Source organism: Lygodium microphyllum, chromosome 7 (genome assembly GCF_053477565.2).
Source record: "Lygodium microphyllum isolate KBCC chromosome 7, Lygodium_microphyllum_v1.1.10, whole genome shotgun sequence".
NCBI lineage: Eukaryota > Viridiplantae > Streptophyta > Polypodiopsida > Schizaeales > Lygodiaceae > Lygodium > Lygodium microphyllum.
The window spans coordinates 31,500,761-31,525,384 of NC_141141.1; positions in this window are offsets into that span (position 1 = coordinate 31,500,761).

Here is a 24,624-nt window from a genome sequence, read left to right on the forward strand (position 1 = left end):
CGAGCGAGAGGGGAATTAAGCTAACTCATTTTTAAACCTACTGCAGCGGATGGAGAATTCGATCATGCAAAATTTGTAATGCCATAAGGTTATCAGAGCCAGGTTTCGATCCTGGGACCTGTGGGTTATGGGCCCACCACGCTTCCGCTGCGCCACTCTGATTTGGATGTCAACGCGTTCGACAGCACTAACATAGCTTTTATATGCAAGTGCAGACCGCATACAGAGAGATCCATCGATGGAAACGTTTGAAATCTTATTTTAGTACAGAGAAGAAGCGCCGCTGCCGAAAGATGTTCTGCTCGCTTTAGCGGAGTCGTAGTACGAGTAGTTTCTAGTAGCACATACTGTGCCGGAAGCTTGTGATCGTCGCCAGGCAGACAGTAGATGTGAGAGAGAGAGAGAGAGAGAGAGTGTATGTGTGTGTGTGAACGACTTCAATGTGGAGGCCATACAAAATTCCTTGACATACCCCAAAAGGCTCTAAGCAAGGACTCCTCATTTTGTACTGTGCCATTAGTATCATTCGAAAATTGCTTCAGCACCATTTGCAAACCTGCAATTGGGAAAGGCGATACGCTTCAAAGGATGAGCCCTGACTTTTGCTTAAATGAGCGAGCCTATAGCATCTGCAGCAATACCAAGTCAGGCCAATGGGCAGCCTTGCCTTATTGATTTTCTAAAGGGGGGGAAGAGAGAGAGTACATTTTTCATATTTATGTGCCCTCAACCTTCTTTTTTCGGAGACTTTGATATAACCGCCTTAAGAAAGCCTTGGGTTTGCTTACTCATGTACGACCATGCAGCAGGCAATGATAGGAAGGAGGAAAAAACCCAACCCTAAATGTCAATTATACTTTTCTTCAAAATTTCTAACTTAAACAATACTCGGTTTGGTCTTTATGGAACCACCCCAAGCATACTATATCATAATTATTGGAGAGGGTGAGCTAGATTGGAAAGTGTTCATGATATGGCTATGTTTTGATGGAATTCGATTATGGCACTAATGTAAGATGTGAGGATGCCCATGGAGATGTATACCTCATCTAGCCTAGCTCTCCTGGGGGCCTCCCCTCACTGTTTGTTGGACCGTGTGAAGAACCTCTCAGTGTCAATGTCCATTAGACTATGTGATTCTTTGGTTTTAGCCAAGCATCCTTTTCTTTACCCAAGATTGTTTGACCTTTTTTGCCGATATCAATGTTGCAGATATTCTATCATGTTGTTAACGTCTCCTCTTAAAATGATTGGACAATTAAAATCTTGGAGGGATGACCATATATATGCTCTTTTCAAGAAAGTTCAATTTGCATACACAAAACTAATTGTAAACTCTTCTACACCTGTAAGAATAATTATAACCCATTGGTGAAGGTAATCTTTACGTACTGGAGAAAAAAGTCTCCATCATAAGAGAAACCAAAAAGTTCAACAAATCTTTAAGATGATAGTCTTCTTGAAGAAGATGAAAACCCTAAGGTATGGAAGATAATTGTAAGTTATCCATTGAGATTTATATTAGAGTTTGCTATGCATTATAGACAAATATTATAAGATATTTATCTATTGACATCTTATACTATTGTGGTTTATTGTTACTTAGAGCACTTTTAACCTTTTGCAAACATAGGTAGTTAGGGGTGAGGAGCCCATTCAATTAGGTATTTTTTCATTTTCCAATTCATCAATGGTGTCTCCAATTTCTATCTGGGAGATATCTTGGTCCAAAAGAGCCACCATGGTCAGGGGGATAACCTTGGGCCCAACCCTTGCTATTTTAACTCAGGAACTTGTTTTATCCTCATTGTAAGTGGATGGGGAGCTAAATCTAAAGAATTTGATTAAGTTTTGTGCTTGGGCAAAGGTGCTATTTTCATTATCATCAACCAATAGGGGTAAAGTTCTCTCTTTCTCTCTCTCTCTCTCTCTCTCTCTCTCTCTCTCTCTCTCTCTCTCTCTCTCTCTCTCTCTCTCTCTCTCTCTCTCTCTCTCTCTCTCCTTTTTAATTAGTTGAAACATCTTGTTAGTGCATTTGTTTATTTTCCTAGCCCACCATGTTTAGGTGAAGAGTAGATTTTTTTTTTCACTTAGGTTTCATCCCCTATTTGAGTTTGAGTTTTAGTTTTAGCAACTCATCTTGGGCCTCATGTAACCCCCAATCCACCTTTTACTTTGAAATGTGTATGTTTTTCATATATATGTGTTCTTAACCTTCATTTTTGGGAGATTGATGCCCTAGGCAACAAGTCTTGGGCTTACTTAGTAGTCTACTACCATGCAACAACCAATGATAGGAAGGATGAAAAAGCCTAACCTTAAATGTCTTTCATACTTTTCTTGACATGTTCCAACTTAAACAACACTAGGTTTGCATAAAAGGAACCACCCAAGCATCCTATATCATCATTATTGGAGAGGATGAGCTAGGTTGGAAAATGGTTCGAACATGGCTATTTCTTCATGGACTTTGATTATGTCACTAATGTAGGATGTGAGGTTGCCCATGGGAGATGTATACCCTGATCTAGCCTAAATTACCTCAAGGCCTCCCCTTGTGCTATTTACTAGACCATGTGAAGAACCAAGTTCCATTAGACTACGTGATTCTTTTACTTTTAGCCAAGCATACTTTTCTTTACCTAAGATTGTTTGACCTTTTTTGCTAATATCAATCTTGTAGATGTACCATTAGACTATGTGATTCTTTTGTTTTTAGCCAATCATCTTTTTCTATGTTTTGACCTATTTTTCTAATATCAATCTTGTTGATGTTCTACCATGTTAAAGTTCCATAATACTATGTGATTCTTTTGTTTTTATCCAAGAATCATTTTCTTAACTTGAGATTATTTAACCTTTTTTGCTAATATCAATCTTATAGATGTCCTATCATGTTATTTGACCTTTTTTGGTGATCTTGCAGATGTTATTGGATAGCTAAAACCTTGAAGGGAGGACCATATATCTACTCTTTTCAAGAAAGGGCAATTCAAATACACAAAACTCAAACTCTTCTACATCTTTAAGAATAATTGCAACCCATTGGTGAAGGGAACGTTTATGTACCTGAGAAATAAGGCTTACCAATTTTTGTGGATCACAAGTAGAGCTCCTCCACTCCTTCCAAGAAGGTTTCTGTAAGGTCAAGTGAGTGTACTCAGAAGAGACACTCTACATGTTGCTACTTAGAGAACTTTTAACCTCTTGTAAACATATGCTATTAGGGGTGAGGCTTTTTTGCATAATCCAATTTCTTCTTGTTTGCTCTTAGGGTAGTTGGTAAGACTAGGATTGCAAAAAACAATTTTTAGAGAGCTAATAAGTAGAACCTTTTTCTAATCTTACCCTTAGGTCATGTGGCTTTTCTCTTTGAGGTTGGTGATGCTACACCCACCTTAGAATACCGAGGTTTGGAGGTGGTATTCTCCTCAACCTATGAATTCCTTCGAGTGGGGAGTTCAAATCATAGTCTCTCTTCAAGTCTAGTTTGAGGTCCTTAACAAACTAGGAGTTGCCTACAAACTCGTCATTGTCATCATTTGATGACATATCAACTTGATTTTGAGGAAGAGGATCCTCTTCTTCTAGTTTCTCTTTGCCTTTGGATGAAGGCTATTGATGAGAATCATAGTTCTTAGGGTTAACAAGTAGCATTAAAAGTGGGAAAAATGTATTATGACTCATAGACTCATTATTTCGAGGGGTAGATTTCCTATTTTTCTTAAATTTCCTATTGAGAGATTGAAACCCAGTAGCTTATTGTTCCTCCTACATGGGTTTGTGTTGCTTCGAGGGTCTCATTTCCAAACAATCCTTAATAAAGTACCCTTGATTGTGGTAGTTGAAGTAGGGGTTAGATAGATTCTTGTATATGCCTAGTTGTTCAAGGACATGGACACTAGAATAATTGATTTCAAGATACTTGAGGAGTTCCTTGCCTAATCTTAACTCCACAAAGCACCTTGGGTGCCATTTTGGGTTGAACACATTAACATGCTTCTATACTAGGATTCAACCCATTAGGAAAACTATGGTTTTCAGGTAGGGATCTAGGTACATTGATAGGTTTATAAGCTCAATACATATTGGGATTTTAGTTGGCTTTAGATGGTTTGGCTCAAAATCAGCCATCCATGTGAATAAGGATAATGGGAAACTCTTAACCATCCATTGCCCGCAATTGATGATTTTTAGTGGTAAGGCCTTAGGGTCAAACAAGAAGATTAAATAGTCATTTGCAAGGTATTGTGCCACAATAGCCTTCCCTCCTAGAGATTCCAAGTTGAGCTAGGTCTAAGTCTTGAAGTACTTGATCTAGGGATGAGGACCATGGGACCTAAGTTGTATTTATTTTCTTGTATTATTTAAAATATGTTTTATGATTTTAATACAACTATACAACCTGAATTATCATATTTTCAAAAATCTTTCATACAAAAGAAGCTTTTGTATGAAAGATATTTATTTTGTGTGAAGATAATTTTATACAAATAATATGATAATTTTCATATGAAAGTTCTTTTCATACAAAGATCTATTCGTCATTACTTAAGAGCATTCAATACATGACCAACCTTTTAAAGGAAATACTTTGAAGGATATGGAAATATAACAATAGAGATCAAATAATCTTACAAAGAAAACAATACTCAAAAGTTAGTACCTCATGTTGCATGATAGAGGGATGCTTCTTGACTTGCAATTTATTTGGTTTTTGTTACCATATTTGATGGGAACTAGGTCTAAGAGAAATAGATGGATTAGGATGGATGAGATGGCAATCAAAGAGGTCATATACAAACGCAATGAATCCCATAAGCAAAGAGAGGTGAATATTTCAAGCTGAAAAAGCTACAAAACCATGTACTTTCTCAACCATTCTTCGTTTCTTGCATACATTCTTATAATGGATGGCTCTCTCTCATGTCCTCCATAATTTCCTCATGTGGTATCAGAGCCACATCCTTGAGGCTTGTGAGGATGGGAGGCATCCATAGCTACACAAGAGGTCCAAGTTCAAGATTTGAAGGTCATCATCTTTGGGGTTGCAGTTCAAGAGAGGTAATAATATGTCTTGCTTATTTATCCATTATCTTATTTAGTTGAATTGGGTATTGTTCATTATCCACAAGCAAGGGGCTTACACAAAGGGGTTTCTTGAGAGAGCAAGCTGAGGCCTTACTTGTTTCAAAAAGCAAGGGGATGCTTATGTTGAGAATCAAACTCATTAGTGGTATTGACATCGACTCTACTTGGTACAGCTGCAACTAGCTGTTATGAATCATGTGTGGTATAATAATGAGTGAGTCAAGGTTAGAGGTGTCTGGTTAGTTAGTGACCTACCTTCATACATTGTATGTGTGACTTAGACTTATACATTTAGTGTGTTACACAATGAATGAATAATGGAAGAAGAGAGAGTACACAACTGTCTGTTCATGGCTCCCATCTTTGTTAGTCTCTTCCCCTCTCTTTGAACATGGTATCAGAGCATGGTTTTGCGAGAGCTAGAGTGTGAAGTTGGGAACTAGATTTGACCTTAATCCTATGAATAAATAGAATGAAGCATTGATAGCCATAGCCTCAGTCTGCAAGGGATGTTATACTTGAAGTTTTTCTACTCTAGAGTTGTCAAAGCCTATTGAGGGTTCACGAGGGGTTTAGTGGCATGTATTGGAGCTCCTAAGAAATCATTAGTGCTGAATATTGGCACTAAGACATGCAGGACTGTTCACATGTATGTACCTATTTTTAAGGCATCTGAAATTAATGGGAATCAAGCATTTAATGCTCCTTGAAACTTGATGAATCACTTGTAACCTTGGAAAAGGCATTGGTCACTCTCCAAGCATTGGCATCTTGATTGGAAGCTCCACATTGAGTGGTTGCATTTAGATATTGAGTGTATGTTGTGGTAGGGTGTATCATACACACAGGGACATCATACATCTCACTATTTGAAGCTCATGGTAGCTCATGTTAATATCTATCGATGCTCGTCGGATGATAGTTGGTTGTTATGGGATGCTTTCTAAGTTTATGTGAACATTGACTGCTCAGTTCAAAGGTGTTCTATTGTTGGTATAACAAGTCCATTGGATGTATTGAAAGAGTGAAGGCCTTCTTCATGTATACAGGTTGAACATGCAATCAATGATGCTCATATGGATATGTTCTAACTCCCAGATGTTATGGAAAATGGTTGAGATGTGTTGAGAAATGTGCAACCACATCCACCATAGCCTCTTTGTATGGAACAAACAAGGCAAAGAAACAAACTGCAAATAAAGCCTTAGACTAGGTCATGTATGCACGGTTTATTAAAACCACGGTTGTTGAATACCACGGTCCCTTTCCACCTATCTCTACCTACCAATACCACCTACTGTAAGCCTATAAAAGGCACTCATCCCCACACTCTTTCTAGGAGTCATTATCAATCAGTTGTACTTGCATTATGCTTGGATAATATTAGTTGTTCTTCTTTGTCAATGCTTCTGCCTCATTATGATTGTCTATTTGCTATCAATGATCCTCCATAGCATGCATTCTCAATATTTTAACAAGATGTTGTGAGGTGCTACTAAGCTAAGAATACCTTAGTTATTACACACTTTTTCATTGCTAGTTATTACACACTACTTGTCTGTCTCATTGATTGTGAAAGGGTTCACTGCATGTTGGCATGAGTTTTATGTATCTACTAGTACTCATATGGACATGCTTTGATGCTAGGATGTTGTGGTGATGTTTGACTCAGATATGTTTTTGAGCTGATTTGGGCTTGTAGAGTCAGCTGAGTTAAATTGTTACTTGTTATTGTAATATCGTTTATAGCCATCACTCAATAGGTCATCCATAAAGTGTTTTAATATTGATTGAGTATTTCCAGTGGATGTATTGAATCTTTAGGTGTCATGTACATATATGGAGATAATTATGGGAGTCTTTAAGCTGAAAATATAAAATACATTTAGTATCTACACTACCACTGATTGTGGCTTGCATAGCTCATCTAGTTCATTCCAATCCTTAGCTACAATGTTTTCGGGTTTGGCACTCCCATTTTTAAGTGGTATAACCTACAATTTCTGCACTAAAACCTACCATATCTAGGTCTTTCAATAGTTGTAATTGGTCCCATCTAGTTTCTCAATATTGAAGATAGCACTATCATGAGAACCACCAGCACCGATTGTGGCTTGGTTACACTATCACATTGATTGTGGCTTGCATAGCTCATCTAGTTCATTCCAATCCTTAGCAGCAATGTTTTTGTGTTTGACACTCCCAATTTTTAAGTGGTCTAACCTACAATTTTTCCACTAAAACCTACCATATTTGGGTCTTTCAATAGCTATAATTGGTCCTGTCTAGTTTCTCAATATTGAAGATAGCACTATCATGAGAACCACTAGCATCGATTGTGTCTTCATTACACTACCATCGATTGCAGCTTGCATAGGTCATCTAGTTCATTCCAATCCTTAGTTGTAATGTTTTCGAGTTTGCCACTCCCATTTTAAAGTGGTCTAACCTACAATTTTTGCACTAAAACCTGCCATATCTAGGTCTTTCAATAGTTGTAATTGGTCCCATCTAGTTTCTCAATATTGAAGATATCACTACCATGAGAACCACTAGCCATAATCAGACCAAGTAAGTGTACAAAAGAGAAAAATGGGTTGCTATAATACCTTGTAAATTAGCCCTAAAACCACTACTAAATCAAGCTAAAAACAACATGTATTGACAAACTAATGAGCTATCCACAAACTATAGCTAAGAAACTATCAAGTACAAGTGAGTGCTCTCAAATACAATGCATAAAATTGAAATAATAGGTTGCTGGAATGAATTGCAGCAATATTCCAACAATCAACTATGAGTAACCAAGAGGAAAGAAGCCAGGAACAACTAGCACTGAAGACTGCCACAACTGCAAGGTGTTAGAAACCATATATACAATAGGCATAGATGTCATGCATAGGGCAGGTCTCAAGGATAAATGAAGAGAACTATCAGATACATAACCCACTGAGCAAAGGCTCAATACATAACCCATAAGCATATAAATACCATTGACATCACTTTGACATACATAAGTAGCAAGTCCAAGCTAGGAGATCAAATAAGCCATGATAGGATAATTGCATCCAATAACTATCAAGAGAGCATGCACATGGCATAATGAGTCCCATTTTCTCACTATGATAAGCTCAACTCCATATACCAAATGCTCTATAGTACATCCAAGTGTCAAAGTGGTTCAATATACAAAGCTAAATAGCTCCCGATCACCTCAATACGAAGAAAGTACCTCAGCTCACCTAAATCCTTCATCTCAAACTTCTTCTTTAAAAAGTCTTTAATTTCAGCAATCCCATTGTCACTATCACCTGTAATTATTAGGTCATCCACATAGATGACTATGGTGACTAAGCCTACATCTCCCTTTCTCATATAAAGTGAATGGTGATGACATCTAGACATTCAAGGTCCATACAGTATACATCCGGAAGCATAAACCTAATATGTCCTTCAAGCCCGTAATAACTACATACACTAGTGAAGAAACCAAGGCTTGAACCATAGTCAAGATGAATAATGCCAAGCTTAAAATCAAAGCTCAAGAGCATCCCATAGCATATTTGAGTGCATAGACTAATGCTAAGCATCAATACATGTATATGAAACACCCGAATGGCACTCACGAGCAATAGACATTTAGTGTTCCCTGAGAAAAGCTTTTGTCCATTATATTACAACAATGAGATCTTTGTTAAAACTAATCCAAGGCAAGCTCAATTGAATCCCAAAATCATTCCAAGACATGTATCGAGCATCCCCAAGTGTCAAGCTAACATTCGAGCATTCATATCAAGCCTCGAAAGCATCAAGTGACAAGAGGCATATACTTGTCCCAGATAAATGACATTCAATCCTCTTATTATAGCAATGAAATGTATGAGAAATTTGAGCCAAATGTGTGTTCAACATCATCACAATAGCATCTCACATCAATGTCATATCATCCCCCAAGTATCCAGAATCCATACATATGCATATGGGCATCTCGAGAAGCATGTACAAGCTCCAATGACTAAGAAAACTCTCTTCAGACCTATATAATAGTAGGCTTGCTACATATTTCAGCAAGAAATGGATGTTGGGAGCTCCAATACACAAGTGACCAATATTAAGAAGAGTCAAAGAAGTTGCCCAAGTGCTGGGGGGAGTCAATGACCACACAGGACCTGGAATGAGGTGGAATGCGAGAAGCAATAGAGAGGGCACGACAACCATGTGCAAATCATGCTAGATGTTTCTGCTAGTCTTGCAAATCCTACTAACCTTGATGATGGATTAAATAGGGCTCAGTAGCCTAAGGAAGGTCCTAAAGAAGGCACAAACAAACCTCAAAGCAATGGAGGTCATTGCTTACCTCAAATGGAAGAAACCATGGTTGCTGTAATGTGTCCCCCTTTCCACTTGTAGGACACGTCTTAGCAGTCCATCAGGAAGAGAGTCCAGAAAGCGCCACCCGGCACTCCCATGGAATGTTACAGGGTTTGCGATCTAGGTCTTCTTGAGTTTGCCACGAAGTGGAAGCATTCCGGCTGTTCCCACTTAGGACCCGACCTGAATCAAGGTTTTCCTAATGGTCAAGTTCCTAGAAGGTAACTAGCGTCGAGCCCTAGACGAACTACTTTACGCAGAAACATCAGGGTCGAAGCGGATTCATGCTGCACTTGGTTCAAGGAGAATGGGAAACAAGAGGGATGTGAAGCTCGACCTCTTTGCCCATAAGGCATAGTCCCATTCTGTTCCCCTAAAACAATACAAATTGGGACTCTAGCTCTAAAGATTCTAGGTCATCGTTTACCTTGCTGTCAATTCCTTTGAGAAAAGTTCTCGGCCAACTGGGACCACCCTTCTGTAGGACGGACCCATGGTCACATCCACCACACTTTTCTCAAGTTGCTTTAGTTATCTAATTACCTACCACATTTAATTTGACAAGCAAAAACAACTTCCTTAATTAACCAATTAATCACCAGTTCCTTCACGTAACTTAGGCACTGACATAGAAAAACAATGTCAAACAAGTTCCTTTTCAACATTCGATATTTATTTATCAGTCTTTGGAATACATCATATAATCCAGCCGAAGGATAATCCATAATCCGCCCGAAGGAAAATCCATAATCCGCTTGAAGGCAATTCCATAATCCGCCCGAAGGCAATTCCAGCAATCCTCAGGGATTGCTATTCCAAGTTTCCACCCGTTGACTAGTATGCGGGCCTCGAGATCCAATCTGGAGTCACATCAGCCTCTTGTGCAGGACCCGGAGGCAAGGGATTTACGGCTAGAGCCCCCCTGGCACCGAAGCGTCCTCCTGCTCCAAGTAGCACCGACGGAGAGACCTCTCGTGGCGGGTTCGGTCCACGTACCTGGCACGGCTAACAACCCCCTTGGATAGGGTCAGGCAGACAGTTGGGTGTAACTGATGCTGCCTCTCCCTTCAGGCTTTCAATCTAAAGCATTAGTTATTTTCCAACATTAGTTCCTTGAGCAAAGAAGAACAAATAGTGCTCCTAGGTGTACAAACACAAGCACTCCAGCGGTCGTTTATACTGCCAACTGCTAAGGTATAATTCCTTCTCTCTGAATACATCCAACATTCGATTCGGGATCAATTTTGACTTGGCAAGTTCCCAAGGGTTTCGTAAGCTAAGTTTCTTGTTTACCCTTTTTCCTTGGGTTAGGGTTTATACCCTTTTTTGACCCAAATTGTTTCCACCTTAGGTTTCCTTAAATTATAGACAATAAATCCTGGACAATCTCGTTGTCCTCACTTGATTGGTCAATTGCTTGCTAGGCAATTCTTAATTACCCTAACTTGGAAAATCAGCCCCAAGGAAGGGTGATGTAGCAGGATGACTACTCATCCTCTAAAAGTTAGACTTGTACTTAGAACTCGCCAACCTTGTTCTAAGGAGTGGCAATACTATTTTGTGATTTAGATGCATATCATGTGACGTTGCAACATTGTACGAGATAGGTGTCATATCTAACTTGTGGGATTAATTCTCCCATCATCCGGTATTCCATGGTCAAGAATACCCTTGGTCAAGATGTAGGGTTTGGCAGTCCTCTTGACCCAATCCAACCCTAACCTTACTAGGCCAATAATGCTTTGGCCCTAGGGTTCCTAATTTCATATGGAAGTTTAGTATTTGGTCAATTTATCCCTAGGGTGAGGACCCTAGATCGTTCTTGCATGGGCGTTTAGTTAACCCTAACATTCCGTGAATGTGGGTAGGATCTTTGGGATTGGAAATATTAGGTTGGCAACCCAAGTGCGATACTAGGCAGAATTTTATCGTAACTTAACCCTACCTAGCACTTTGAGGTGATTGTCATATACAATCTGATTGTACCTATGATTTTCATGTGTGCTACTTAACTATACACGAATTACTTGGTTGATTAACTAACCCACGATTAGGGACGATCATCCCTTTTAAAGATGCAAATACTTTTCCTAAAGGATGTAAATAATTGCAAGATATAACATTCCATGCAAACATGTGGTTTCAAGACCATAGACTTTTTCCTTCTATGCAGCTATAAGATCTACAATGATCGTTACTTTTCCTTGCCTAAACTATAATGATTGACAATTCAGAGCTAACTCATATAAACCCTACGTTGATTTACATCAAGAACTATGCTTGTAAACCCTTCGTTTAATGCATTGAATTCAAGCTTTAATATGAAAATGCATCCTTTCCTAAATACAAACTTTGAAAAAAGAACTCCATGCATGAGCGAATGCCATGAGACCATTAATGATTTAACCCGTCCTTTAGCACTTAACTGACCTAAAATGTAACCATCTTCGTATGCAATTTGCAAAGTTCGTAATTCCTTGCCATGCATTGCGATGATTTGGACATCATTCAATGGGCGTCTAAGATTATCCTCTATGTGAACCACGACTATGAATTTACTTCGTAAGTGCATCATGCGACATAAGCTCTATCCTTCTTAGCATGATATCATCTTCTAAGTTATGCATTATACGTTCAAGAAGATTGCAACTACCCTTGTCCACGGGAGTGCGAGCGATTTCAAATATTCGACATGCACTAAACTTTGTAAATCGAATGAATAAATGCATTCATAACTTCCCTACGAAAATTAAACATGCTTAAATGCATTCTTTTCATGCGGGTTTATTAATGGAACCTGGGCATTAGGACTCTGAGCGTTGTCCACGCGTGAACTCGGCGGGTTGGAAGCTCCTGCGTGTGCGCCTCGCGTATTTTGCTTAGGAGCCATCGATGACGTAGATCCTCGGCTCAACAAATTGGTCCTTGCCCTTTATCCAATTTTCGAACTCGCTTTTCGTTCGGGATCTCCCTCGCAACATGAGAGTTGGGCCTTGGGGGAACACACATTTAAAAAAAAACCCGGGGGCACGGTGAGAACAAGTCTTATGAAAGCCTTTATTGGAAGCTTCTAATGCTTCTGCCAGAATGATGTGGAGAGAGGAAATGGATGATTGGGAGAATGATGAGGGAGGTGATGCTGACGACGATGAAGATGATGATGATGGTGATTATGATGAGAATGGTGGCGTTGCAGGCGGTAACCCAGCAGCGTGAAGGTAGCGTGGGGGCGGGCAGCGCGATCTAGGGCAGCAACTCCACGATTCTCCTCCCTCCCCCCTCAAGCTTAAGGGGGAGGTTCTTATCGGCTTTCAGGGGGGGAGTAGCCACACAAGTGGTGGCCAACATGATCCCCTCCCCATGCTCCTCCTCCACTTAACTCGTCTCACACTCATACTCCCTCTCCCCGCCATACATCGGCTGAGGGGGAGGGGGTTATTAATAAAAAAAATTGCACAAATTTATCCATTATCCCTTTTGCTTTTCCCGTGAAGGGTGTTCCTGCGTGGGCTTGTGATTTCAAGCCATGGCTTTCTACACACAATGCGGGGTGGAGTTTGCTAGCGCACGCGGAGGGAGTACTTAGCCCAAAATTTCATCATTGCGGGAGACTATTTTGAACTACTTTTGCACGTGATTTTTGGGTCTTCAATATTTCGTTGTGGAAATATTACATTCTCTCCCCCTTAGAGGAATAGAGATGTCCTCATCTCGAGAAGAATTGGGGGTATTGTTGGTTGAGAGTAATTTCATCCATCCAAGTGGCATTCTCTTCGGGGGAATCTTTCCATTGGAAGAGGTATTCTCTCAAGGTTCCGGATCTCAAATGCCTTTCCCTAACATCTAAGATCGTGTTAGGCTGTAGCTCAAGGACTCCTTGGCTAGGCATTACAACTTGTTGATCATTGAGGAGGGGTGTTGAGAATCAGCAATCACACTCACTAAACAGCCTCTTTGTATGGAGCTTCAGGTTCAAGGATATGCAGGCTAACTTATCCCATATGCACAATGGTGCCTACTGTAGTTTCCTACTTTCCTATAAAGCATTGTACTTGCTTCCTTTCTTAATGCAATGATAGTACTCTTTTCTTATCAGTGAAGTGTCAATGTCATTGTCCACATACACAAGATTGTGTTTATGAGTCCAAATCTCAATCTTGGAACCTAATTTACTTGTGTAACAAACAGTGTCTTTGTCTTCTCCATCATGAGTCCACACTTCTCATTTCATCCTCCATAGCTTCCGGTTTTGCCATGCTCTAGATCCCGCATTTCTCACAGAAGCATTGTAGGCAAACTCAACCAGTGGCAAATATTGAATCCACTTTTTGGGTTCGCGATAGTAGTGTGCCCTAAGCATATCTTCAATGACTTGGTTGACTCGTTCTGTTTGACCATCGGTTTGGGGATGATAAGCTGTACTGAAACAAAGTTGAGTCCCAATGGCCTTGAAGATAGCCCTCCAGAAGTGTGATGTGAAGAGAGAGTCACGATCACTAATGATTCTTCTGGGTAACCCATGTAGTTTGAATATCTCCTTGATGAATAACCTTGCAATGTCTAAGGCTTTATAGTTTGTCTTAACAGGGATAAGATGTGCAACCTTGGTGAGCATATCCACCACAACCATAATGGAGTTGTATCCTCCTTGAACTTGGGGTAGGCCAACAACAAAGTCCATACTAATGAATTCGTGTAATATTTCTGCAATGAAATATTAATCAACCCTAAACCCCACACACCTCGCGCTAAATGCAACCCAAAGTAATCTCCCGCAATGTTAAATGTTGGTGGCTAAGTGCTCCCTCCGCGCGCATTAATTAACTCCAGCTCCGTGTCGTGTATGGAAGACCGTGGCATGAAATTGCAAGCCCACACGGGAACACCCTTCACGGGAAAAGGAAAAAGGATAATGGTTAAATTTTGTGCAAATTTTTTTAATAACCCCCTCCCCCTCAGCCGATGCATGGCAGGGAGAGGGAGTGTGAGAAAAACATGACTTGTGTGGAGTGGTGGAGGGCATGGGGAGGTGGCATGCAGCCCGACACTTGGATGCTACCCTCCCCCCCTTAGTCCTATAAGACCACCCCCTCCCCAAGCTTCAGGGGAGGAGGAGAGAGAAGGGAGTCATGCCGTCTGTCAAGCTACCGTGCTGCCCGCCATTGTTGTCGTCTGCTGCCACCGCTAGGCCACGCTGCTGCCGCCTACATCATCACCATCGCCATCATCATCATAATCATCACCCTCATCTTCTTCGTCGTCATTCTCATCATGTCCCTCATCAACATTCTCTCTCCATGTCACTAGTCTGCCATAGAAGCTTAGAAGATTCTTTTTGGAAGCTTCTAAATTAAAGCCTCCATAAGCCCTATTCGGCCATGCCTTCCCAGGGTGCTTTAAACCTGTAACCACAAGGCCGTGTCCTATGCAAGAGAGGGAGATCGTGGATTGGGAGACTTCAGAACGTGCGAGTAATCCAAGGGGGAGTTGCTGCGACGAAATTCACTGCATAATGACTCCAAAGATAAAGACGCGAGGCACACATGCGGGAGTCTCCAACCCGAGTTCACGCATGGACAACGTTACGAGTCCTCATGTCCAGGTTCCAATTGTATTCTCGCATGCGAGGGGATGCGTTAAGCATGATGGTTTTTAGGAAAAATTTAAATGCATTTATTCATTCGTTTACGAACTTAGTGCATGTCGTGCATTTGAAATTGCTTGCACTTCCAAGTTGCAATCCTGAACGCATATTGCATAAGTTAAAAGGAGGATTTGTCTAAATGCATCCTTGATTTCCTCGTGAAAAAGAACAGTGCATAATGCACTTAGGTAATAATTTCCTAGTTGTAATTTGTAGGAGATAATCGTTGACGTCCATTAAATGTTGTCTGAGTAGTTGCAATGCATGAAAGGGATTTATGTACCATGCAAATTGCATGCGATGATAATTACATCCTAGGTTGGGCTAAGTGTTGAAGGACGAATTAAATCATTAATGGTCTCATGTCATTCACTCATGCATGGAGTTCTTTTATCGAAGTTTGTATTTAGGGAAGGATGCATTTTCATATTAAAGCTTGCATTCAATGCATTAAACGAAGGGTTTATAGGTATAGTTCCTGATGTAAATCAACTTAGAGTTTATACGAGTTATCTTTGAATTGTCCATCATTATAGTTTAGGCAAGGAAAAGTAATGATCATTGTAGAACTTATAGCTGCATAGAAGGAAAAATCTATGAATCGCATATTTGCATGGAATGTTATGTCTTGTAATTATTTACATCTTCTAAGAAACGTATTTGCATCTCTAAGGAAAGATCACCTCTTGTCGCAAGGCAATTGGATCAATTAGGTAAATCGCTTGTAATGGTGTAACTCAAGTGATGATCACCTCAATGCGCTAAGTAGAGCTAAGCCGCGATAAAATTCTACCTAGTATCGCACTCGAGAAACCGACTTAATAATTCCGACCTCAAAGGTCCTACCCACATTCCCCGAATGTTAGGGTTAGCTGAACGCCTATGCAAGAACGATCTAGGGTCCTCACCCTAAGGATCAATTGGCCTAATACTAGGCTTCTGAAAGGAAATTAGAAACCCTAGGGCTAAGCATTATCAGCCTAGCAGGGTTAGGGTTGGGTTGGGTCGAGAGGACTCCCAAACCCTACATATGACCAAAGTATTCTTGACCTGGGAATATCGTGTGATGGGAGAAATAATCCCACAAGTTAGGTGCGACACTTATCTTGTGCAACAAGTTGCAGCGTCGCATGGTTTTGTGTCTAGATCACAAAATGGTATTGCCACTCCTTAGAACAAGGTTGGCAAGTTTCAAGTACAAGTCTAATTTGCAAGAGGATGAGTAGTCATTCTGCTACATCACCCTCTTTGAGGCTGATTTGCCAAGTTAGGGTAATTATGAATTGCCTAGCAAGAAATTGGCAAATCAAGTGAGGACAATGGGGTTGTCTAGGATTTATTGACCTTAATTTAAAGAAATGTAAGGTGGAAACAATTTGGGTTAACTGGGTATAAACCCTAACCCAAGGATAAAAGGGTAAATAAGCAACTTAGCTTACAAAACCCTTGGGATCTTGCCAAGTCACAATTGATCCCAGATCGAATGCTAGATGCATTCGGAGAGAAGGATTCACACCTTAGCAGTTGGCCGTATAAAAAACCACTGGAATCCTTGTGTTTGTACACTTAGGATCACTGTTTATACTTCATTGATCAAGGAATTAATGCTGGAAAATAACTAATGCTTCAGGTTGAAAGAGAGGCAGCATCAGTTACCCTTGACTGTCTGCCTGACCCTATCCAAGGGGGTTGTTAGCCGCGCCGGGTACGTGGACCGAACCCGCTGCAAGAGGTCTCTCTATGGTGGGTGCTACTTGGAGCAGGAGGACGCTTGGGTGCCAGGGGGGCTCTGGCCGTAAATCCCTTACCTCCGGGTCCTGCATAAGAGGCCGACGTGACTTGAGATTGGATCTTGAGGCCCGCATACTAGTCAATGGGTGGAAACTTGGAATAGCGATCCCTGAGGATTGCTCGAATTGCCTTTGGGCGGATTATGGAATTGCCTTCGGGATGGATTATATGATGTATTCCAAAGACTGATAAATAAGATCAAATGTTGAAAATGAACTTGTTTGACATTATTTTTCTATGTCAGTGCTTAATTTACGTGAAGGAACCAGTGATTAATTGGCTAATTGAGGAAGTTATTTTTGCTTGTCAAACTAAATGTGGTAGGTAATTAGACAACTAAAGCAACCCAATGAAAGTGCGGTGGATATGACCATGGGTCCGTCCTATGGAAGGGTGGTCGCGGTTGGCTGGGAACTTTTCTCAACGGAATTGATAGCAAGGTAATGATGACTTAGAATCTATAGAGCTAGAGTCCCGATTTGTACTGTTTTAGGGGAATGGAATGGGACTATGCCTTACAGGCAGAGAGGTCGAGATTTGCATCACTCTCGTTTCCCATTCTCCTTGAACCAAGTGTAGTATAAATCTGCTTCGACCCTGATGTTTCTTTGTAAAGTAGTTCGTTTGGGGCTCGATGCTAGTTACCTCCGAGGAACTTGATCATTAGGGAAACCCCGATTCAGGTCGATCCTAAGTGGGAACGGCTGGAATGCTTCCGCTTCGTGGTAGACTCGAGAGGACCTAGATCGCAAACCCCGTGACATTCCGTGGGAGTGCCGAGCGGCGCTTTCTGGACTCTCTTCCCGATGGGCTGCTAAGACGTGTCCTACAAGTGGACAGGGGAACATGTTACAGTTGGTATTAGAGCAAACCAACGAGGATCTAATATCCAAGTGCGATACTAGGCAAAATTTTATCGTAACTTAACCCTACCTAGCACTTTGAGGTGATTGTCATATACAATCAGATCGTACCTATGATTTTCATGTGAGCTACTTAACTATACACGAATTAATTGGTTGATTAACTAACCCATGATTAGGGACAATCATCCCTTTTAAAGATGCAAATACTTTTTCTAAAGGATGTAAATAATTGCAAGATATAACATTCCATGCAAACATGCGGTTTCAAGACCATAGACTTTTTCCTTCTATGCAACTATAAGATCTACAATGATCGTTACTTTTCCTTGCCTAAACTATAATGATTGACATTCAGAGCTAACTCCATAAACCCTTCGTTGATTTACATCAAGAACTATGCTTGTAAACCCTTCGTTTAATGCATTGAATTCAAGCTTTAATATGAAAATGCATCCTTTCCCAAATACAAACTTTGAAAAAAGAACTCCATGCATGAGCGAATGCCATGAGACCATTAATGATTTAAACCGTCCTTTAGCACTTAACCAACCTAAAATGTAACCATCTTCGCATGCAATTTGCAAAGTTCGTAATTCCTTGCCATGCATTGCGATGATTTGGACACCATTCAATGGGTGTCTAAGATTATCCTCTATATGAACAATGACCATGAATTTACTTCATAAGTGCATCATGTGACATAAGCTCTATCCTTCTTAGCATGATATCATCTTCTAAGTTATGCATTATACGTTCAAGAAGATTGCAACTACCCTTGTCCACGGGAGTGTGAGTGATTTCAAATATTCGACATGCACTAAACTTTGTAAATCAAATGAATAAATGCATTCATAACTTCCCTACGAAAATTAAACATACTTAAATGCATTCTTTTCATGTGGGTTTATTAATGGAACCTGGGCATTAGGACTCGGAGCATTGTCCACACATGAACTCGGGTTGGAAGCTCTCGCGTGTGCGCCTCGTGTCTTTTGCTTAGGAGCCATCGATGACGTAGATCCTCGACTCAACAAACTGGTCCTTGGCGATTTCTGAGCTCACTTTTCGTTCGGGATCTCCCTCGTAGCACGAGAGTTGGGCCTTGGGGGAACACGGATTTAAAAAAAAACCCGGGGGCACGGTGAGAACAAGGCTTATGAAAGCCTTTATTGGAAGCTTCTAATAGAAGTTTCTAATGCTTCTGCCACAGAATGACGTGGAGAGAGGAAATGGATGATTAGGAGAATGATGAGGGAGGTGATACTGAGGACGATGAAGATGATGATGATGGTGATTATGATGATGATGGTGGCGTTGCAGGTGGCAGCCCAGTAGCGTGAAGGCAGCGTGGTGGCGGGCAGTGCGATCCAGGGCAGCAGCTCCACGATTCTCCTCCCTCCCCCCTCAAGCTTAAGGGGGAGGTTCTTATAGGCTTTCAAGGGGGGGAGTAGCCACACAAGTGGTGGCCAGCACGATCCCCTCCCCATGCTCCTCCTCCACTTAACTCCTCTCACACTCATACTCCCTCTACCCACCATGCATCGGTTGAGGGGGAGGGGGTTATTAATAAAAAAATTTGCACAAATTTATCCATTATCCCTTTTTCTTTTCCCGTGAGGAAGGGTGTTCCCACGTGGGCTTGCGGTTTCAAGCCACGACTTAATAACACGATGCGGGATGGAGTTTGCTCGTGCACGTGGAGGGAGTACTTAGCCCAATATTTTATCATTGCAAGAGATTATTTTGAACTGCTTTTGCACGTGATTTTTGGGTCTTCAATATTTTGTAGTGAAAATATTATAGTTGCCATTGTTGAAGAGATGAAGCTTTTCAAATTTGGGCTAAAGTTGTTGAAATGCATGGATCTAGAGCATGGCTATGGCAGATGAAACACAAAGAGAAGGTTCATGATGACACAGAAAGGAACCAACTGTTACTCAAGTGAATTAGGTTCCAAGATGGAATCTTGGACTCATAAACACAATCTTGAGTATAACACTGACTATGACTGAAAGGACAAAGTATAGTTGTATTCCATCATTGAATGATAAGAAGGCATATCACTTTATAGGCTCATGATGGTTCCCTTTTTCTCCACTGTGCTTATGGGATTCAAGAATCCTATATTTCAACCATCCTCTCTAGTAAGCTGTTTGAGTCTTGCCCTATTGCTCCATATAAAGAGGCTATCACATGGGTGTGATTGCATATTTCTCAACACCCCTAATCAATCACAACTATCAAGAAAGCATTAAGTGTACATAGGCTGTCATGAGTAGAACCTTGCTAAGTGTGGGTATGCCACAAACATGGTAAGCACCACATGTTGTCGTAGAAAGGCTAAGTGTGGGTACCAAAAAAAAAACATGGCTAACATCTAGGAGCCGTTACAAGGCCTCACTAAGTGTGTAGTGGCTATTTATGCATAGGCTACATGAGGAGTTTTACAAGGTGTATGTCAAGAGCATTAATGGCAAGAACATACAATAAGAAGTTCTAGTGAAAAGTAGAGTCAAGGATAGATAGGCCTTTGTGATTTTCTTCATTAGATATGTCATGGTAGGCATAACACATCTTCTTTTCTTTGTCTTCTTCTTTGATGTAGTCCATTTTTCTTTCTTTGATGCTCTTTTTGTCTTCATGGTCTTCTTTTTCTTTGGTCTTTCTCTTTCTCGTATGTCTGGTCTTCTTCTTCATTATGGTCATTATGGTCTTCATTGACTTTGTCTTCTCCTTTATGGTCTTTTTGGTCTTTTTCTTCATTGACTTTGCTTGCATTAGTCTTCATGTCCATGTCCCCCTCAAGCAAAGAGGTCACAATCTTTGATTTTTCCATAATGACCAAGGTAGCTAGAATGTCTGCAAAATCTTCAAATAAGATCATTGTTTGCACTTTAGAACAGTAGTAAGTCTATCCATTCCTGCAAGTAGAACAAACAATTCTTCCATGTAGTATAGATGAGCAACATGAGTCATGTTACTCTTCATGAGAAGTATTTGTATAAAATTCTTCATGTTTAGCCTTCAGTGATAGGTAATCAGCTTCAAATGACTGAGAATAACCATCAACCTATATAATCTTGAGTGTGCTAAAAAGCACAAGTGCCAAAAAGCACTAGGCTAGTATCAAGAGATACTAGCTCTCTGAAGAACTAGATGTCAAGTATTTGATGCTTGTCTTGTCATTTGAGTCCCCTCCTTGCTGCTGGAAACTAAGGTTAGAGTGGAAAGAACTCTAGTAGGTGAAATTGAAGTGTTTTATGAGCTTGAAGAAACTTGGCTATGGCTGCACTTTAGGGTTTTAGGGCAGGGGCCTAAATTTTCACTCATTGCAGCTCACAGAGGTAGCCATTTTGAAATTTTATTTTTGTGTAGCACTTTAGGGGTGGGTGTGTTAGAAGGTGGTCGGTTGCTCCCATTTTCATGCTCTCTTTTCTAGTCTTGCTCGGTTTTCATCATTTTCTTTTTGGTTTTCCTCAAGAGTTGGTATCAAGTACAACTTCCATGGAGAAAAAATAAGAGGCATTGCAAACAAAATGAACCAAGATACTTTAAGTGATTGGTAGAAAATATGGGCATGGTAAGGACTTCTTAGTTTACTTTGTAATTCATGTGTTTACTTCATAAGTACTTAATGTTCTTGTTGATCCAAATCTTGATAACCAATGGTTGGATAGAATATTTGCATTGATATAGCTTTCACTATGTGGTTACTATTGCCAAGTTGAAATTCTTGGCGGATGTTAAGATGAAAGAAGAGAAAAGGCTATTGTTGCTATCTATCTTGGGCTCAAACAAGAGATTGAAAGATATATGTGGTATGCTATCCTCAAACAACAAGTATAGATTGTGAGTGCTAATCCAAAAGCTTCCAAGATCCTAACATTGTTAGAGTGATGTATATTATGTGACATTAATGGATTTTATCTATTGTTAAGGTAGTTGGCATGAGAATTCTTTATAGAAAAGGTGGAGATTGAGGCAATTCAATAATTAGAGAACTTGAAAAAGGTATTTTTGTTTTGGGTACTCCATTGCATCTTCCACAATATTACTTATCATCAAGATTATATGGAGGGTGTAAACTTGGAGGCTAGAAAGTATATTTTTGCCCAACTAAGAGCAAGAGAGAAAGCTATGGATGTATGGGTATCAAAGAAGGTGAAATGCACTCAATTAGAAAGAAAAATGAATTAAGTAACTATGGCTTCCTATCAAGTTGTGTACATGTAGCTAAACAATGCATAATTGATTATACTAATCGATTGGCACTATAACTATACTATTTGTAAGTAGGTGCAACAAACTAAATATAATAAGTGATAAGTTAGTGACCATGTGAAGATTATAATGACCACCGACATGCTAAGTGTAGACATGCAGACCCATCTAGCTAGGCAGTCCTTCATCAATATTCACACACATCCACTACAAGGGAATGGAAAAATAGTGACAACCATTTGTGATGGAAAATAGTGGCATTGTTGTTAGTGTCGCTATGCTAATAGCGATGTCGCTCTAAGAAAAAAAAAGGTCAAAAACCCAAGCGTGGCATTTGCTGCAAACATTTTGAAGAGAGAATGAGAGAGCTTGTCGCCTTGAGAGGGAGAGGGAGAGGAAGAGGGAAAGAGAGAGAGGGAGAGCTTCTCACCATCACCGCTGCTACCATGGCCATACATGAAGAAGAAGGAGAAGTGCACGAGGAAGAAAGAATGGACGTCGCAACAAAGAGGAGGCAAAGAATCCATCCTCGGGCCTGTTTCGTAGGTACATTGCCTCTTCTTGCTTTGTTTTTGTGTTTTCTTCTTTTCTTTTGTTTGTTTTTCTTTGTAATGAGATGCATTGAAAGAGAGAAAAAGAGAGGAAAGGGGAGAGGGAGAAGAAGGATGGAAGAGGAAGAGAAAACAAGAGAGAGAAAAAAGAGGAAAGATAACAAAGAAAGAGAGGAAGAGAGAAAGAGAGAGAGAAAGGGAGGGAGAGATGATAATGAGTGAGAGAAACAATGGGGGGGAGAAAAACAAAGAGAGAAGCAACAAAGAAAGAGAAAAAGAGAAAGAAAGAGAGGGGGGAAAGAAAAAGAAACATAGAGTGAAGAAAGAGGTGGATAAAAAGGTGAGGTAAAAAGAGGAAGGAGAGTGAAAAAAAAGAGAGCCAAAAAGAGAAGGGAAGAAAAAGGGACGAAAAGAGGGAGAAAAAGAGAGATAGAGAAAACAAGAAATAGAGAGTAAGAGCGAAGGAGAGAGAAAAATGGAAAGAATGAGAGAATTAGAGAGAACGGAATGATAGAAAAATAAAAGGAGAGGGGGAAGAGAGACACAAAGAGGGGTGGGGAGAGAGGGTCTTTCAATGTCTTGTTTTATGAGTTTTTATTTTCTATCTTTGATTTTGATTGTAATGAGATGCGTCGAGTGTGAGTGGAGAGGAAAAGAGAGAAAGACATATAGAAAAGAAGGGAGGACAAGGAAAATAGAGACAAAGTGAGAGTGGGGAGGGAAGATGGGGGAGAGAAAGAAACATTGAGAGAGAGGGGGTGGAGAGAGAAATAAAGAAGGACGAAGGGAGGCCAATAAAAAAGAGAAAGAGAGAGAGAATGTGAAAGGTGGGAAGAGAAATAAAGCGGGAAGGGAGGCAAATAAAAAAAGGAAAAAGAGAGAGAAAGAGGGGCGAGGAGAGAAATAAAAAGGGGTATAGATAAAGACAGAGAGACATGGAGAGAAAATGAATGGATAAATAGAGATGGAGAGACAAACAAATAAAGGGAAAGGGAGAGAAAGAGGAGTAGAGATTCAAATAAAGAAAGATCATCAATGAGGAGAACAAAAACTTCTTATTTGTCATAACGTAGACCAAATGGAGAATGATGATGGTCATGATATCCAAGATTGCAAGGCATATCTTAATTAGTGTGTTCCATGTCCTTGCTCTAAATGCAAGCTAGCAATTAGACAAAGCATCACTTGTCTATAGAACATGCACGATGCTTCAACGAGTTTCAATCAGGGATCATTGGATTAGGTGATCTCAAACTTTGAGCGAACGGTAAGAAAAGTGTGTATCCATCATGCTTTATATTTGCAAAGTAATTGAATATCATATACAAAAACATTAGACATGCTCATAAAATTTATACAAGGAGGCAAGGCCTCATCCCAAGGAATGAACCTATTGCAGCCAATTAGAAGAGTTTGTGGACATGCGATGGATGGAGTGCCTGAGCCAATATACCAATTGGAAGGCATGACTTAGTCTACACCCTTGATACCAAAGGAGACAATCAGTCTTCGGACCTTCCTCCAATATTGAAGCTTGAGATAGAGGCAATGATTGATGCATTGATGCCCATGGATGTCGATCATCTAATCCCCTAAGAGAGGAAGCGTCCATACCATTATATGATGGGTGTCGAGTATCTCACTTGAAGATGTTGGTTGCACTTCTAAGTGTGCAAGAAAAGTACGGGTGGAGCGATGTGAGTGTGGCCGAGTTGTTCAGGTACATTCTATGCTCCATTGATTTTTTTACTCCATTATAAGAAACACTTGTTGTGCTTTTTCAAGGCATCTTCTAATTTTTTTTAAAAGGTTGCTAAAGTATCATATATTACCACCTAGAAACACGATGCCTGAGTCCCATGATGATGCGCGACTGGTGTTATGAAAGCTTCGCATGAACTACAAAAGCATCCATCCACGTGTCAATGATTGCGTACTATTTCTGGGAGACTATGGGACTATGGAGACATGTCCAAAGTGTGGTGCTCACAGGTATCAATAGGACTTGCAAGGGCAAACCATCCCTCATTCACTGATTGCTCAACATTATATGCAATCTATAGCCTACCTTGTGTGTGCTTCCCAAACA